Below are 17024 nucleotides of genomic sequence, written 5' to 3'. Positions count from 1 at the left end.
ATTTAAAAGCAAGACAAAACTTTTCCACAGTACTTGCACATAAAAACACCTATCTTTACCTAGTTTTTCCTGAACACAGAGTTCTTTCACATAGCTGCCCTTAAAGTTGGGGCTCTAGAGCCAAAGGCCATCCATTCCAGAAATTAAGCCCTACAAGATTTAAACACCCACAAACAAATCCTTAAATGAGCAACACATACTCCTTCTCACAGACAAATGAGCCAGTTCTGTACAGGACAGGGTCTGTCCTTAAACAAAACATTTACCATTCTTCTGCTTTGGTCTTCCATAATGCTTCCTTAGCCAGCTACAGCTCCAGAGTTAAAGGTTTATACTGGTATTTCTTCCCCAGGTGTACCTATTTATATCATTTAAATGCTTGCAGGTGTGTTCACCAAGGCTGCCTGACAGTTAAAAGAAAAAAAAAGATTCTATATTTTTACAAAAGCTGTTATTGGACTTAGGCCCAAATTTTGTTTTTCTGAAAGCAAATTTCAAATATTAATTCCTCTTCTTCTTACAACTTTGCGGACAATCCTAAATTCTAAACAATTCTGCAATGTTTACATCCCCACAATGTCTGCAATGCTTTTATAAACAAGAGCATTGTTTGATATAATTCATATGCACTAGAAAATGACATTAATTAATCCTCCTTCACTATACAGGTTTTAGAAGTATCACAGTAATTTAACTCCTGGTCCTGCAGTCAGGAAAGCAGGTGGGCCCACTTGCCTCCGTGACAGGTTAGTAGAGGGGCCTGTGTGTGTCATACTGTGTCATGCTGGCAGCGTGCTTCAAGGTATTCCACCCAAGGCAGAGCAAATTACAAAGTTGGAGTCTTCTGCTGCAGGCACGCAAGTGCTCCCATTGCTTAGGGAAGTCAGTTTTCCCTTTGTTATTAAGTTACCATGTGCATTAGGCAGGACTACGTATTCTCAGTTTCACTTTTTATTCTCCTGCAGCTGACTCAGAGATAATTTGCTGGAGGAAGTTGAGCAGCTAATGAGTACTTGAGTCAAGCATTAAGCTAACACTGGAGTCCTCACAAATCCTTCTCACCGTTAAACTCGGTAACTTTTGCTGATGGACTCAAACAAAACTGCTTAAAGCCTGACACTGCTGGGTGCTTGGACACTCAGTTCTTAAATCCTAGCAGGATTCCCAAATTTGATATTCCCTCACCTGCAGAGCCTCATCTGGTAGGCGTTCTGAAAGGCTACACTGTTAGCCTCAAAATAGCTAGAGATACAGCTTTCTGAGTATTGAAGAAATCATTGCTGTGCATTAGGAAAGCAGTATCCCTGACTTCCACCAAGCAGTGTGGGTTGTAAAGTCAACACTGTTTATGAAGTTGTAGCTGCCTTTTAGAATATTTTTACCCAAAGCTGATAGACGCTGGCCTTGCATAGATGAGTTTCCTTAGCTGTTTTGAGACTACCAACAGGTCATATGGTACCAGGCATCTTACAGAACTATGAGCTTACTTCTCAGGGAAAGAGGTATTTTACTAATGGTAAGGCAACTCAGACTCAGGCCCTGAAATCCAGTGTGATAAAAAAAAAATCCTACCATGGATATAATTCTCAGGTTGCAGTACTGAAAACTTGTTTCTTGTTCTACAGAGCTAGCTCTGAGACTAAGACCACATACCATATTTTTGTGAGTCTTTCATATTGCAAGGTGGCAGGGCAATAAAAAATATAAAGTTAATGTTGTCCAGCCACAAATTAGCAAAGGGACTGAGAAACAGTCTTTAGTCAACAGTGTATATCTCTCAGTAATATCAGAGATCTGTCTTTAACAGCGTAATTTTAAAATGTTGCATCTGATCAGTTCCCAAATTTCTGGGGACATTTTTAGGTATCAAAAGGCAGAGTCTTACTGATTTGGAGGAATAACATGGCAAGAAGAACCACATGCAACCATTGATATACTGTTAGCGAAGCCTTCGCTACAAAGTCTGCATTTCCATGCAGCAGTGACTACAAAACTCTTTGGACCAATGGATAGGTTTTAAAATAATGTATGTAAAAGCAATTTATGTGGCAGAATAAAATGAAAAAGCATATTTAAAGCTGGCACCCTTCCTCTAACTTAAAAACAAAACCAGGCCTGATGCATTGGATGGCCTTCCCAGGTTCCTCACATTTGGGAGGCTGTCATTCTTCAGACGTTTCTCTCAGCAGCAGTACGGGTGTAGGCAGTTCCCAGCACTTGCCATTTGTTCCTGCCCTCAAGGTGTCCCCTCGGCTGTCCCAGTATAGCTGTTAGTGATGCCAGTCCGTGCAGTGAATGAAGTAACTGATCTGAGTTTAAAATAACTCTCTCTGTTCGTAGGGGTAGAAGAAAAACCTGACTAAGTCAACTCTCTGCCCAGAGAAATGCCTGTGGGATATTAGTTTGTAGTCAATGAGTTTCTTCAATTTAGTGAATATTCCCCGCAATACGTGCCTTAACTCAGTGTGCAGGGCAAAGCCGCTACACTCAAGCCAAGCATTTCTTTCACTGGCATTGCCAGCTTATCTAGTCCCTACCTCACTCTGCACCCCCAGCTCATTTCAGCCTCTCAAATAAACCAGTGGGGAGAGGGTGTTATTTTTCACCCAGATCAGTCCTTCAGCCTGGTCGGGGTGGCTACGCAAACGCCTATGCCAGTCCAACAAGAGTGGGGTAGCTAGCCCCAGGCAGGGAAGACAGGGGCCTGGAGCTGCGGCAGCCAGCACTGCTGCTCGAAGGAGCCTGTGCGGAGCCGCAGCCTCCTGCTCCGGGTAGGCAGGGGCAGAACAGGAGAGCACAGGATGCGCACCCACATTTTCTCAGGGAAGGAATGCACTGGGGTGCTCATTACACAAACCATGGGACTCAGCGGGGAATCTCAGGAAAATCTGGGCAGAGTTTTCTGTTGCCTGTACAATTACGTTAGGTATTTTAGCCAAAATGTGCACAGTTGGTTTTCTAGTTTGGGTCCTTTTGTCTCTGTTTTGATATAAAATCTTACTTTAAGGAATAAAGGAAGTTGCTAATAATAAAAACATGATTATTAAGCTGTGCCTGGACAGCGTTTGACAAAATATTTACAAAATTTTCCACTATGCTGCAACTCTTTGTTCTGCCATTGCCTACGCTGAGTACACCTCTGTCCTAAGTCTTAGAGAGGACACTATGCCTTTAACTTACATGAAGAATTAAAAGGCAATCTGATTAAGAGCTCCTCTGTTCTTTGGCTAGTGTATTGCCGCCCAAGCCTTGCTGGCTCCCCTTCCCTTGTCTCTCCACGCTCCCAGACTGGTAGAGGCTGATAGAATGTACATAATTGATTGGGGAAGCCTTGATGAAGAGCAGATTCATGATGATTCTCTGAAAAGATGCCTGGAACGTGTTTGAAAACTTCAAAGACATTCACATCTTGTCCTGAAAAGCCACAAAAGACTGTTTACAGAAAGCAGAGGCTCTTTACAGAAAGGGGAGACAGAATCAGAAAGTTTTATAAGCTATGACTCTAGAATAGGGATACACAGAGAGGATTTGGCCATTTCAAACATATGCTAGTCCTTATCTGAGGCAGCACTCAAGGCCTCTCTCTCCCCCCCCTCAATGAAGTCCTCTTTTCATAATGCTTTAGTGACAAGATCAAGTAGTCACAGGCTTCTGTGGGACCTGAGGAAGTACAAGCATAGTTTTGTCCTTATTTCTTCTGTTACACTAGGATCAGACACAGGCAAGAATGAAGCCATGAATTTCACATAGGAGACACTTCCTGAGCTGGGGTCAGGGCGCAGGAGCCGGTGCCCTGAGTGCCACCCAAGGCTGCCACTGAAATGACAGCAGAGAGGAACAAAAATATGGGCAAAGGGATGGGAGACAAGACAAGAACTAGTTAGTTTTAGCTCTCTGCTATAGGTGAATAGTTCCTAATGGCACTCCCTTCCTATGTGTCTGTTGTGGTTTAACCCCAGCCAGCAACTAAGCACCACACAGCCACTCGCTCACTCCCCCCCGGTGGGATGGGGGAGAGAATCGGAAGAGTGAGAAAACTCACGGGTTGAGATATAGACAGTTTAATAGGTAAAGCAAAAGCTGTGCATGCAAGCAAAGCAAAACAAGGAATTCATCCACCACTTCCCATCAACAGGCAGGTGTTCAGCCATCTCCAGGAAAGCAGGGCTCCATCACGTGTAACGGGTACTTGGGAAGACAAACGCCATCACTCCAAACGTCCCCCCCCTTCCTTCTTCTTCCCCCAGCTTTATATGCTGAGCATGACATCATATGGTATGGGATATCCCTTTGGTCAGTTGGGGTCAGCTGTCCTGGCTGTGTCCCCTCCCAACTTCTTGTGCACCCCCAGCCTCCTCACTGGTGGGGTGGTGTGAGAAGCAGAAAAGGCCTTGACTCTGTGTAAGCACTGCTCAGCAATAATGAAAACATCCCTGTGTTATCAACATTGTTCTCAGCACAAATCCAAAACAGAGCCCCATACTAGCTACTATGAAGAAAATTAACTCTATCCCAGCCAAAACCAGCACAGTGTCTCTTGCTTGGGTCTTGGAGTAAGTCCACTTTCGAGGCAAGAGTAAGCAGACTAGCAAAGGTACACCCATGCTGCTTGCTGTGAGCCTACAATGTTATGTGCCTGACCCAAGAAAGGACTGGCCTGGTGTCTTACTGGGCCTGCCTAGCTTGCCTGGGTCCAGAGCAAGTGTAGTACTGCAGCAGGAGAGGCTTGCCTCGCGCCCTCTCTCCTCCCTGAGCCCCCATGTGCACAGCCGACAGGCTGCTGAAGTCACTGCCCTGTGGTCTGAAGAGACCTGTGCTCAGCCCAGCCTAGCAGGGATTGCTGCTACTAGCTAATACCCAGACCAGAGCCTGATGAAATATCCAGCCCCTCACTCCCAGCCTCCAGCACATGTCCCAGCTAAATATCCCTGCTATGCCAGTGAGTCCCTCACTCTGCTGTGCACCTTGTCTTGGCTGTGGAGGATTTTCCCTGGCCACACTGCGCTGCACTGCACTGTGAGGGATGGGGCAGATATGCCCTGGGGTTTCAAGGAAGGACCTTGCCAGTGCTCTCCCCTCTTGTGTGAACGGGTTTGACTCCTGCTGCCAGGTGTGAACACCTGGCAAGCTTTGACCTTTGCAGATGGTGGTTGTGCAACATGGTGCAGCTGCCAGGAGTGTTCGGGTTAAGCAGCAGTGGCTTCAGCTATCTGAGGAATGCCCAGGGTTGGTACTACTCCTTATTGAGAGAGAGATTTTGAAGTATTAAATATTTTTACTGAGAGGCAGCACTAACTGAATGCTCCAGCTTGTGCACTGTCAGAACCATGTTGGGCTTTTTCTGTGGCTCAGAGTTGTAGGGGATGGAAGGGAGAGTGGTTTTTGACTAAAATGGCAAGGGTTGTTGCCCTGAGTGGAAGAACGAATGGAAAGAAGATGGCAGTTCTATGAACATTGAAAAGTTCTGAGTCAGGCTCTATTTTTCGTATCCCTAGATTCCGTGCTAGCTTGGATTTTAAAAACCTTAATCACTTTTATCTCTCTGCATTCAGATCTCTCCATCATCCCCACTGGACTCCAAATTACATTCCTTCCCTCTCTCACTCCCCAAGTTTACACACCGCTTTGTCTTCCCAAATGCTGTTTTCCATGTTCCAATTAGATTAAGGGCTTGCCTGCACAGGAAAGTTGCGCTACTATTAATTTGCAGTTTGCTTTAGAGAAATTATGTTAAACCTGGGCAAAAGGCCATGTGGATACCCTGGTATTCCTTTGCAGGAATACAAATGGCTTATTTCAGGTTAGATCAGGTCAATTAGGAACGGGAAGAACTTGCAAAGCAATAAATTTTCCTACACCAGAACAAAGAGAGTCCAGCAGCTTCTGCAGATTGCGTCCTCCAAATGGGAAGAAAGGTTGGGGGCATGGTCTTGACTTCAGCAGGAGCCACAATCCAGTGGACAGAGGTAACATACCACCAGTCAGGTAGTCCCACCAAAGCAGCAGCCTCTGCTGCCATTAAGTTCTGGCACATGCTGTGAAGCAGGCTGCTTCACACTGCAGCAACTGCCTTTTTCCTACCCAAGGCAGCCTGGTCTGCAGCACTCATAGAGGAGGAGTAGGGACCGCTGCCTCTGTGCAAGGTATTGGCTTCCACTGCGTCCCTACAGGTATTAAGAATGTAGTCCTTTGCAAAAAAATTATAGTATGATCTTGCTCAACAGGGAAAAGTCATGCGTATCCGTCTACTGCTCCTCTTCGAACACTGCATGAATGCCTGGAGTTAACTGTATTGGTTTACAAGCAGATTGTAATTTTATGAGTGTGCCTTTCTCGTGTAGGCAAGCTCAAAGTAACAGAAGGTGAAGACAAAAGAGGTACTTATAGCAGCATGAAGAAATGAAAGAGGCACATCAGTAAATCTTGGATGCATTCTCATTGCAAACTGGTTTGAACTGGTAAGCTAGTAATTGCTGAAATCCAAATAGGCACCTAGTCAAGATGGCTCCTATATTAAGCAGCATTAGCATTATGCTTTGAAGAAGGCACTAATGCTTCTCACTTTGGTTTCTGTAAACTTTTTCTCTTCCAACTATCATTTCTAAATACCAAATCTAACTTTTATGCCACATGAGAGTCTTCTCTGAAAAAACTCTAGAGGGTCACTGACCAAATACTAGGGTGATGACAGCTCAAAAATGCCTGTGGGATTGTCAAGGTCCTGAGGGCACCACCGGCCCTGACTGCCCCATGTCAGCCCCCTGGGGCTCTCCCCACCTGCCCATGGCCCAGGACCCTGTGTCGCCTCCCTGGGGCCATCAGCCCCTGCCCCAGTGATGCTGCAGCAGGGCCGGTCTCCAGCTCCCCACAGCCCTGCCCTGCCCAGCCATGGGCCCAGACGAGCCAGGCCCACCCATGGGCCCACGACCTGGCCTGGCCTTGGCTGTTCCCGAGCTGGGGAGGTGCCCGGTGCCTGGGGCTGAGGCTGCCCTGGTACCCCCAGCTGCTCCTGGCTGAGGAATGGGACGGGCCCGGGCTGCCTGGCCGTGCTCTGATGCCCTGGGGAACCCCTGCAGTCCTGGCCCCCAGCCCCAAGGGAGCTGCTGCCCTTGCTGTGCACTGCCAGGAACTAAAAGACCTAAATCATGAAGCCTGAGGGACAAATGAACCAAACCCAATACGGGTCTTCAAGAGAAAGGGGGAAGAAGGCCCACCTTCCTAGTTCCCTCACTGTTGCTGTTGGGTATTGATTAGGTCCGTCCCTTGGCCAGCGAAGGATCTCCAGCAACTGCAAGGGAATGGAAGCGGTGTAGGGACTTGTAATACAAAGGTACATATAGGTGCGAACAGAGAAGGAGTGGGAAGGCCTGGGTGTGGAGGCACCAGCAGGAGCACTCAGCAGGGGAAGGGCTCTCTGAATGGCCTGCGTTAATGACACCCAGATTAGCAGGTCATCAAGACTGCAGGGCACCTACCTGCTGTTTCACCAGACACCCAGATCTGTAGACAAAATGATTAGTCCTGATGACTGCCAGAGTTGGGACAGGATGGAGATACTGCCAGTTCCAAAAAGATACAAAAAGATATCCAAACCCTGTGCATGGTCACCAACCCAAGGATAACCCAGGAGACATGAGGAGGACTTGATAGCTGGCATCCCTTGTTCTCCATGGCATCACAACAGATCCTGTGCCCAGATTACCTGGGCACAATCTTCATGTTGCCTGGATTTTGGATGGATGGCTTGAACATGGTGACCTGTTGTCTAGTGGCTGCACTTGCGAGTGTGAGACCGTGAATGTGGCTGAGTGAAACCTGTTTTGTTTCAGTTTTTATTTTAAATGAAATCACTTTCTCTCCCCTCCCCCCTCCTTCCCCTCCCCCACCCCCGGATGTTTTCTACATTGTTGACACAGTGTTGGAACAGTATTTCCTACAGAGGAACAAGGAGTAGTACACAGGAGCACCCAGCTGCATAATCTTTCAGTCATATCTCTTGTGATGGCAGGAGAGAAAGAACCATAAAAAATTTTATGTCAGGAGAAAAGAGTCTTTTTTCTAGATGGGTTCTTCAAGGACCACCCTGTCCCTTTTACTGGTTTTGGTCAGCAGTGCAGGTCACACAGCTGGAGCTCTGGCCCACTCCATTGTAAGAGGGTTAGCTCAGGCTTCAGTTTGCACATTGCAACCTTTCCACTTAACAAATCATATAAGGTAAAGGAGTTTTGAGGCATCTAGTCCATCACACTGCCTTAAGACTAAATATATCCATCCACTCTGGATGGATGCTCGTCGGACTGGATCTCCAGAACACAACTGCATCCCCAAACTGGGGGAGGGCTCCCAACCCTGGTAGCAACTGGCCTCTCCTAAGAGGCAAGTGTTGTGGTTTAACCCCAGCCAGCAGCTAAGCACCACACAGCTGCTCCCTCACTCCCCCTCACCTAGTGGGATAGGGGAGATGAGCGGGGAAAAAAAGTAAAACTCACGGGTTGAGATAAGAACAGTTTAATAACTCAAGTAAAATAAAATATAATACTAACTAACTAATAATAATAATATAATAATAATTGTAATGACAAGGAAGATAACAAAAAGAGAGAGAAATAAAACCCAAGAAAAGACAAGTGATGCACAATGCAATTGCTCACCACCCGCTGACCAATGCCTGAGCAGCGATCCACCCCTCCTGGCCAACTCACCCCTGTTTATATACCGAGCATGACGTTCTATGGTATGGAATATCCCTGTGGCTAGTTTGGGTCAGCTGTCCTGGCTGTGCTCCCTCCCAGCTTCTTGTGCACCTGCTTGCTGGCAGAGCATGGGAAACTGAAAAGTCCTTAACTTGGGATAAGCGCTGCTTAGCAACAACTAAAACATCAGCATGTTATCAACATTATTCTCACACTAAATCCAAAACACAGCACTGTACCAGCTACTAAGAAGAAAATTAACTCTATCCCAGCCGAAACCAGGACAGCAGGGCACCAGGCTGCTGTCATGTCACCACAGCCACTGCTCCTCAGCTGCGAGGCAGGAACCCCTGCTTCATGCTGAGACTGAAAAGCCGCTTAGCAAGGCAAGGGCTCCCGGCTCCTTTCAGACACCCACGGGTGCGGTGGAGCTGTAACCCTCCCACCCTTTCAGAGGCAGCCGGCTCAGTGCCTGCAGGGAAGCAGGAGCTGCTGCTGCCTCTCTGTGAGACAGCAGCTCCTATTGACTTCCCCTTTGTCTAAAAGATGGCACGATGCTGCTGTTCAGGTCCAAGAAGTGGCTGCACAGCTTGTTGTTGCATGCCACCTCACTTTGGAGTAACTTAAGTCTCCTTGTACTATAAGCTCATTGCTTTTTAGCCTATTCATAGTAAACAGGAAGAATAGTTTATTTCCTTCCTCTTTGCAGTTACTTTTTATATATTTGTGTACTGCTATTTTGCCTCCCCTCAGACTTCGCTTCTTGAGACTAAATTGTTTTTCATTGTGCCTTACAGTTCATATCTTCTGAACTTCCAGTAGAGCAGCAGTTTAACATTTAAATGAATATAGTGTTTATGAAATGAGCTGGACTAACAGGCATGGAAATGGAGACTTCTGTCTTCACAGATTAGATGCCACAGTGGTAGAAGCAGTGAGAACTCCATACCTAACTTGTGATCTGGAACATCTCTAGAGGCAAGAAGATAATGTAGTGATGAAATTTATCTAAAAGTGGTTCAGATTTCCTCTTTAATGAGTAGCCTCTAGGCTGTTTCAGCCTGCTAGGATTCATTTGTGCCAGATGTGGTAGTGTTTTTGTGATACAGACAAAACATTGCAACAGCAATGAACAGTGTTAACCAACTCATTTCACATAAATTACCAGACTTGCGGAGGCAGAGTGTTCAGGCAGGCTTCATCTAAACAGCTGTAGATGGCTACATGGAAGGCTCTCCAGCCAAGCTAGTCACCTCAGGCCCCTATTACAGCCATAGAGGAGAAAAAGACACTCTGAGGTCATGAATCATCTCATCCTAAGGTAGATATTTAAAATAGATCAGATAAGACATACCTTTAAAGTGCCTATGGGGCAACAGGCTCAGATGTAGAGATATAGACACTGTAGACATCTAAAATTAGGTGAGCTGAATCTCACCTGTGGAGTCCATCAAACTGGTGATGCACAGGCCAAAAGCCCCACTTCCTGCAGTGAATTTTCAGAGCGCACCTTCTGCCTTTTTTAATTTACAGCCACCTCAAAAGAGCCAGATGTAATGGCTGCTGAGAGACGTATGAGGGTCTTCCACCAAATGGCTAAATCTTCTTACTGATTTTCAAAATAAAAAAAGTAATTCCTTCTTTTTTAGTTTAGCATTTCAATAATAATTTTTCAGAACAGGAATAGTTGCTTTTTCACTTCTGCTCATGCCAGCATGTGGAGTTGGAAAAGCAAATGCTTGGATTAGGAAGCACTGATGTTCATCACGGGTAAAATAATGATACTCTGCAGAGGGGGATTTTTAGGTTGACTCATCTGATACAGTTGAACTGTAAAGATTTATCTTGCAGAATCTTTGGAAAATATGTACTTCAAACCAATCTTTTTTACTACCATAGAATTTTCTCCCCCTTCTCCCCCCTTATTTTTATTCCTTAGTTAATAGTTTGTAATTAAGGAAAAAGGTTCTCTTGATACCATAGCACATCTCCTGACCCACTTCACTGCAAATGCATACATAACCACTTGTTTGTTTGTACTTCTACAGGTGTTGGTGCTGTGCAGATATGGGCTGTGGTTAAAGTTTCATAATGGAAAATCTGACAGGCAGTTAACTAATCCATGAGTCATATTTCGTAATAGCCTAAAGGTCTCTGATGTTCGACCTTCATTTGATACCCTTGCCATCAGGGAGTTATACATAACCCATTTGAAGAACATTCTTTATATAGATGACTGCATGCTGCCCTTTTATACCTGCAAGAATGGGCATTGCACTTACTGAACCAGGGAAGTCTTCTGTCTCCCTTTCCACCCCTCTCTGTGAGTCTATTTGCAGGACTGCAGAGGTGCACTGCAAGAAACTCACCTGATGAATGAGAACAGTGGAAATCTCTCTGCTTAGTTTCAGTCCTCTGTAGGGCCTAGCTGAGAGGTGAGGAGAGGGGTGGGGAGCTGGTTTTGGACTCCATTCACCCTAGCCCTTCTAAAGGGATTTCTGATCAGTACAGCTCCAATAATAAAAGTAGCAGTGGAACTACCAGTACTAACAGAGCTCTGCTGATTTCAGCTGTGTATGGCTCACTTCCGCTTAAGGCAGGCCAGACAGATACAGAACGAGACATCCTTTTGTCAGACCATCCCAAATGGGAATCCCACCATTGTTGACACCAGCGGAGTCGAGCCAGCATTAGCAATGCCAAGGTGTTTACAGGAAGACTTCATGTGGAGAGGGCTTGTCTAGAGAATCTAACCCTTTATTTTCTAGCCAAAGGGTGAAAAAGCAACACATTGCTTATTAGGGTACCATAACATTGTTGTCTTTCGGGACTTCTCAAGTCCTCCCTCAAAGGCACCAAAGGATGTTGGCATTGTTGCTGTTCCCAAAGCTAAAATAAGGCAGACAAGTGACTTCAGTAACTGCATGTGAAGTTTACATAGTATGACTCATCATAATAAAGAAACCTAAACAAAATCCCAGTGTGTCATTAAAGCTGGAATATGTTTTCCATACTAAATTCTTTTAGGTTTGATTTGGCTTCTTTTTTACAAGCCGTAGAATAGTAGAATATCTCAGGGATATTAACTCTGCCATTGCAGGATAAAAAGTTCTGGTCTTCATGAATGGACCCAGTATAAAACACAACAGGTTTTCTTATTTTTTGAAACACTCTGGCACAACAACTTTTACAGCAGTGCCAAATGCTAGACAACACTGACAGCAGCTGAGAAGACAAATGGAAAGAAAGAACCAGAGGAGAAGAGTTGTGTCCCAAGCTTTAACTTAGGCTGTCGTCTTAAGAAACTCTGCCATTTCCAAATAACTATTTTATAACTGTGTCTTAAGATATCAGCAGACACCACGAGTCATGTACATGTAGCATGTGAGTTGCCTGCTGTATATGGAAAACTGCCTAGTGAGGGTCTGGCACAGTGGGAGAGGGAACATGCCCAGCCTGACTGTAGGCACCAGTGAGGAGGTTAGTCATCCTGCTGAGTCAGCAGGAGACACAAGCACCTCCAAAGGGTGCTTCTGCCTACTTGTTGTCTAATGTTAGACAGCTAAAGTTACGTGGTGTGAGCCTATAATGATAGGCTCATATGCATGCTCATTTATGCATGAAATTCATCTTGCATGGATGATCTGGATTACCAGATCCAAACCTCTTCATCTGGACTAAACTTGGTGTTGGACTGGGCAGGGGCTTGCAGTGGCTGTTTTCTAGGGCTCTCTTTGCAGCCCTTCTCAAGCAAATGCAGAAGGTGAGAAAAGGCCAAATGAAGGTCTCAGTAGCATTCATGTTCATGCAAATCTAGCACCAGAAGCAGGGCAGCAGTGTTTGAATTCTGACAAGGAGGTTGCTAAAAAGGGACTGGGAGAAGGGAAAGGATTACACAGCAGATGTATCCGCCCCTCTGTCAGCAGTTCTACCTCTTCACCCACCTCTGCCTTCCACTCACATAGGAACTGATTCTTAGGTGGTATTTTAATGGTGTGAATTCCCACTTATAAGGACATGGTAATAGTTAATGGTCCTCATTTACACAGGTCTAGCTGTACAAGTTTCTGTCTGGTCAGTTACAAATTTCCAGGCATCTAGATTCTGTTCCAACAAACAGGAAGAGTTAGGGTTTTTCCATCTTCGCAAATAACTTTCCAAGAAGTCATCACCAAAAGTTGGATAAACACGCAGTTATCCTTGTCACACTCCAGGCAAAATGACAATATAGCTAGAATCAGAAAGTCAGAGGTTTTTTCTGATGTGGTACTAATTATAGGACTAGTACTGAGATAAACCTGGCAGAAGCAGTGTAGTTTAAACTCTAGCAGCTTTAGCTTTAGAGGACTTTCCGTCCTGTTCAACTGTGTCCTGGTTTCGGCTGGGACAGAGTTAACTCTCTTCTTAGTAGCTGGTACAGTGCTGTGTTTTGGATTTAGTGTGAGAATGATGTTGATAACACGCTGATGTTTTAGTTGTTGCTAAGTAGCGCTTATCTTCAGCCAAGGACTTTTCAGTTTCCTGTGCTCTGCCAGCAAGCAGGTGTGCAAGAAGCTGGGAGGGAGCAGAGCCGGGGCAGCTGACCTGAACTAGCCACAGGGGTATTCCATACCATGGAACGTCATGCCCAGTATATAAACAGGGGGCAGTTGGCCGGGCGGCACGGATTATGGCTCGGGAACTAACTGGGCATCGGTCAGCGGGTGGTGAGCAATTGCATTGTGCATCACTGGTGGTTTTTTGTTTGTTTGTTTGTTTGTTTTTTTCCCCTCCTCCCCCTCCTTTTTTGTTATATTCCTTTTCATTACTATTATTATTATTATATTTCATTATTACTATTGTTAGTATTATATTTTACTTTAGTTATTAAACTGTTCTTATCTCAACCCACGAGTTTTACTTTTTTTTTTTTTCTTTTTTTTTCCCCTCTTTCCTCCTCCTCACCCCACTGGGAGGGGGAAGGGGGAAGCGGCTGCGTGGTGCTTAGTTGCTGGCTGGGGTTAAACCACGACAAACTGCTAGCTTGTTCCACCATCTCAGGCCACAACCTCGTAGTGTCATCCTTACTGAAAGATTTTTGTTGCTATCATTTAGGGTCCTTGCAAGAAGAAGGGCCCAGCTACACAAATCCCACCGGCAGGATAGGGCTGCTGAAACAAATGTAATATAATAAAATGCATTACAGAATTGTACAACTCTTGTCTGATGATCTGAGGAACTCCTCTCCCAGTTTGGCCCACAGTACCCACTGAAGTCAGTGTAACTATCTCCAGCAACTCATCCTGGCATTGGATCTTGATATTCATAACAAACTTTTGTTTTAAGGTGTCAAGACAGAGGAACTGTATTGTATGACTGTTCCACAACATGCTGCACTCTTGCTTCAGCTGAATTTTTGTGTTTTTAAAAATCTTTTTCCTTTTTAAAAGTCATCTTAATATTGGGAGAGAATTTTCATTTTGTCCGTCTTTCCTCTTTTTATTGCAGTATTGGCTGTAATTAAATGTTAAATTACAGGGACATCATTACCTGACATTTTTCTCTCTTTTCCGAACAATTCCTGGAACTGAAAATTAATAAAAGAAGATATACCTTTTCAGTTCTTCATTTAGTTCCCCTGACTTATTTTCAGCTTGGACAGTGCTTTTCAGGCTCTCAGTTTCACTGCTTCCTCCCTATTTTCTGGTTCCCTGAGCTTGCGTGGAGCCTTTGATGCTGCAACAGGGCAAGGTAAAGGACTGAAAAAAAGAGTAAAGTACTGTGACAAAAGGACAGGCATCACCCAGGGATTCATGTACTGAAACATCTTTAACATTCTTCTGAAAAACTGACTAGTTGGGAGTTGACAATATCCTTTTAAGAACAGTTTATGTTAAGAAATCCTGGTTAGTCTTATGAGCAAGTTTTGGCTGAGCACAAGTGCTAATGACTTTTTTGAAATGAAAAACATTTCAAAAGACAAAAATAGCTAGTACTGAAATCTCTCACAGTCATTATTTACAATTTCTGTGTGATCCCTTGTCCAGAATTATAATGATTGCTTGCAGAACTTATAACTTTGTGGGTTTGTCTTTAATGCTGTAATTAAAACCAGGATGATTTTCATGGGCCCAGAATAATTTGTAATTCTTGTGAGAGCTCTGTCTTTTAAGTGGCCTTACATAAGATATAGTCTTCATTGACCTAAGCATGCAGACGCATTTTTTATACTCACTGATGTTTTCATCAAGGAATCGTATACCTTTGGGGTTATTTCAACCTGATGCGTTTAGGTAAAAGTACAATTTTCCCAGCCTTTCTCAAGATATTATAACGTTTTTAAGTTATTTTTAAGTAAAACACTCCTTCTTTTTCTTCTGCCAGTATGCCTCCACATAGCTTGTCTCTGTTAGTGCTTCTATAAGAGTTAAAGACATGCCCTTTAACAGTCCTTTTATACCGTCTTTCCTCCAGCATGACATTTTCCGTTTTACTGTCCACCCACGACACAGGCTGGGGACTCTGCAGTGACTCCTTAGCATTCCCAGGGCTGAGCAGTCTAAAGACCAAAACCTTTTTGTTCTTCTTAAATATGGGATCATTATGTAGTGTAGCCCCCAAAATCTGATCTACTAGTTCTCCATATTTGTTGGAGGGGTGGATGTTCCTTATCATACAACAAAAAGACCAGACTGGCGTCACTCACACACTCAACAGGGCAAACAATGTATTATAGCAATAGTCAGTGAGGGGTAGTTATACAGGGATAGGTAGAGAGTTAGGTCCTCAAATGCGAATTGCTTCTTATTGGAGAACACAGCAATTTTTGAAGTCTGAAATTTCATTAACCTGGTTCCTCTGCGGAAAAGTTTCTGCAGTGCAGAAACATTTAACTTGTCCTTGAAGTTTTTGTTCTGTGAATATTTCAGGTAAGGTGTTTGAGTCTTGAACCTGCTTGTGCCTGGTAGTATTAATAACCTGGGGCAGAGAATGTTTATATAGTACTGAGCACCATGACAGCACTTAGTAAATAATGAAATAAATCACAGGCTTTGTTTCTGTTTAAATACTGTGTTTGCCCTGTGTGGATACAGATCTTCTGGATCCTGCTCAACAACCTCATTTGGGTGAAACTGGATATTATGCCAATTTTATTCCATCTCCTTTAATGTATGGCAACAGTACAGACAACACACTGGCTAACAAAGAACTTGGAGTCCCCCATCTAAACCCTTAAGAAAAAGCCAAAGTCCCAGTGTGGTGGGTTGACCCTGGCTGGATGCCAGGTGCCCACCAAAGCCGCTCTATCACTCCCCTCCTCAGCTGGACAGGGGAGAAAAAATATAACGAAAGGCTCGTGGGTCAAGATAAGGACAGGGAGATCACTCACCAATTACTGTCATGGGCAAAACTCGACTTGGGAAAAAAATTAGTTTAATTTATTACCAGTCAAATCAGAGTAGGATAATGAGAAATAAAACCATATCTTAAAAACACCTTCCCCCCACCCCTTCCTTCTTCCTGGGCTTAACTTTACTCCCAGTTTTCTCTACCTCCTGCCCGCAGCGGCGCAGGGGGATGGGGAATGGGGGTTGCGGTCAGTTCATCACACGTTGTCTCTGCTGCTCCTTCCTCCTCTTGGGGAGGACTCCTCACACTCTTCCCCTGCTCCAGCGTGGGGTCCCTCCCACAGGAAACAGTCCTCCATGAACTTCTCCAATGTGAGTCCTTCCCATGGGCTGCAGTTCTTCACGAACTGCTCCAGCGTGGGTCCCTTCCATGGGGTGCAGTCCTGCACGAACAGACTGCTCCAGCGTGGGTCCCCCACGACATCACAAGTCCTGCCAGCAAACCTGCTCCAGCGTGGGCTCCTCTCTCCATGGGTCCACAGGTCCTGCCAGGAGCCTGCTCCAGCGCGGGCTTCCCACGGGCTCACAGCCTCCTTCGGGCATCTACCTGCTCCAGTGTGGGGTCCTCCAGGGGCTGCAGGTGGATATCTGCTCCACCGTGGACCTCCATGGGCTGCAGGGGGACAGCCTGCCTCACCATGGTCTTCACCACAGGCTGCAGGGGAATCTCTGCTCCGGTGCCTGGAGCACCTCCTCCCCCTCCTTCTTCACTGACCTTGGTGTCTGCAGAGTTGTTCCTCTCACATATTCTCACCCCTTTCTCCCAGCTGCAATTGCTGCTGCACAGTTTTTTTCCCCTTTCTTAAATATGTTATCCCAGAGGCACTACCACTGTCGCTGATGTGCTCGGCCTTGGCCAGTGGTAGGTCTGTCTTGGAGCCGGCTGGCATTGGCTCTATTGGACATAGGGGAAGCTTCTAGCAGCTTCTAACAGAAGCCACCC

The sequence above is a fragment of the Gymnogyps californianus genome, chromosome 1, assembly GCF_018139145.2.
Source record: "Gymnogyps californianus isolate 813 chromosome 1, ASM1813914v2, whole genome shotgun sequence".
In the NCBI taxonomy this organism is placed as follows: Eukaryota; Metazoa; Chordata; class Aves; order Accipitriformes; family Cathartidae; genus Gymnogyps; species Gymnogyps californianus.
Note: the sequence above shows the minus strand (reverse complement) of the source record.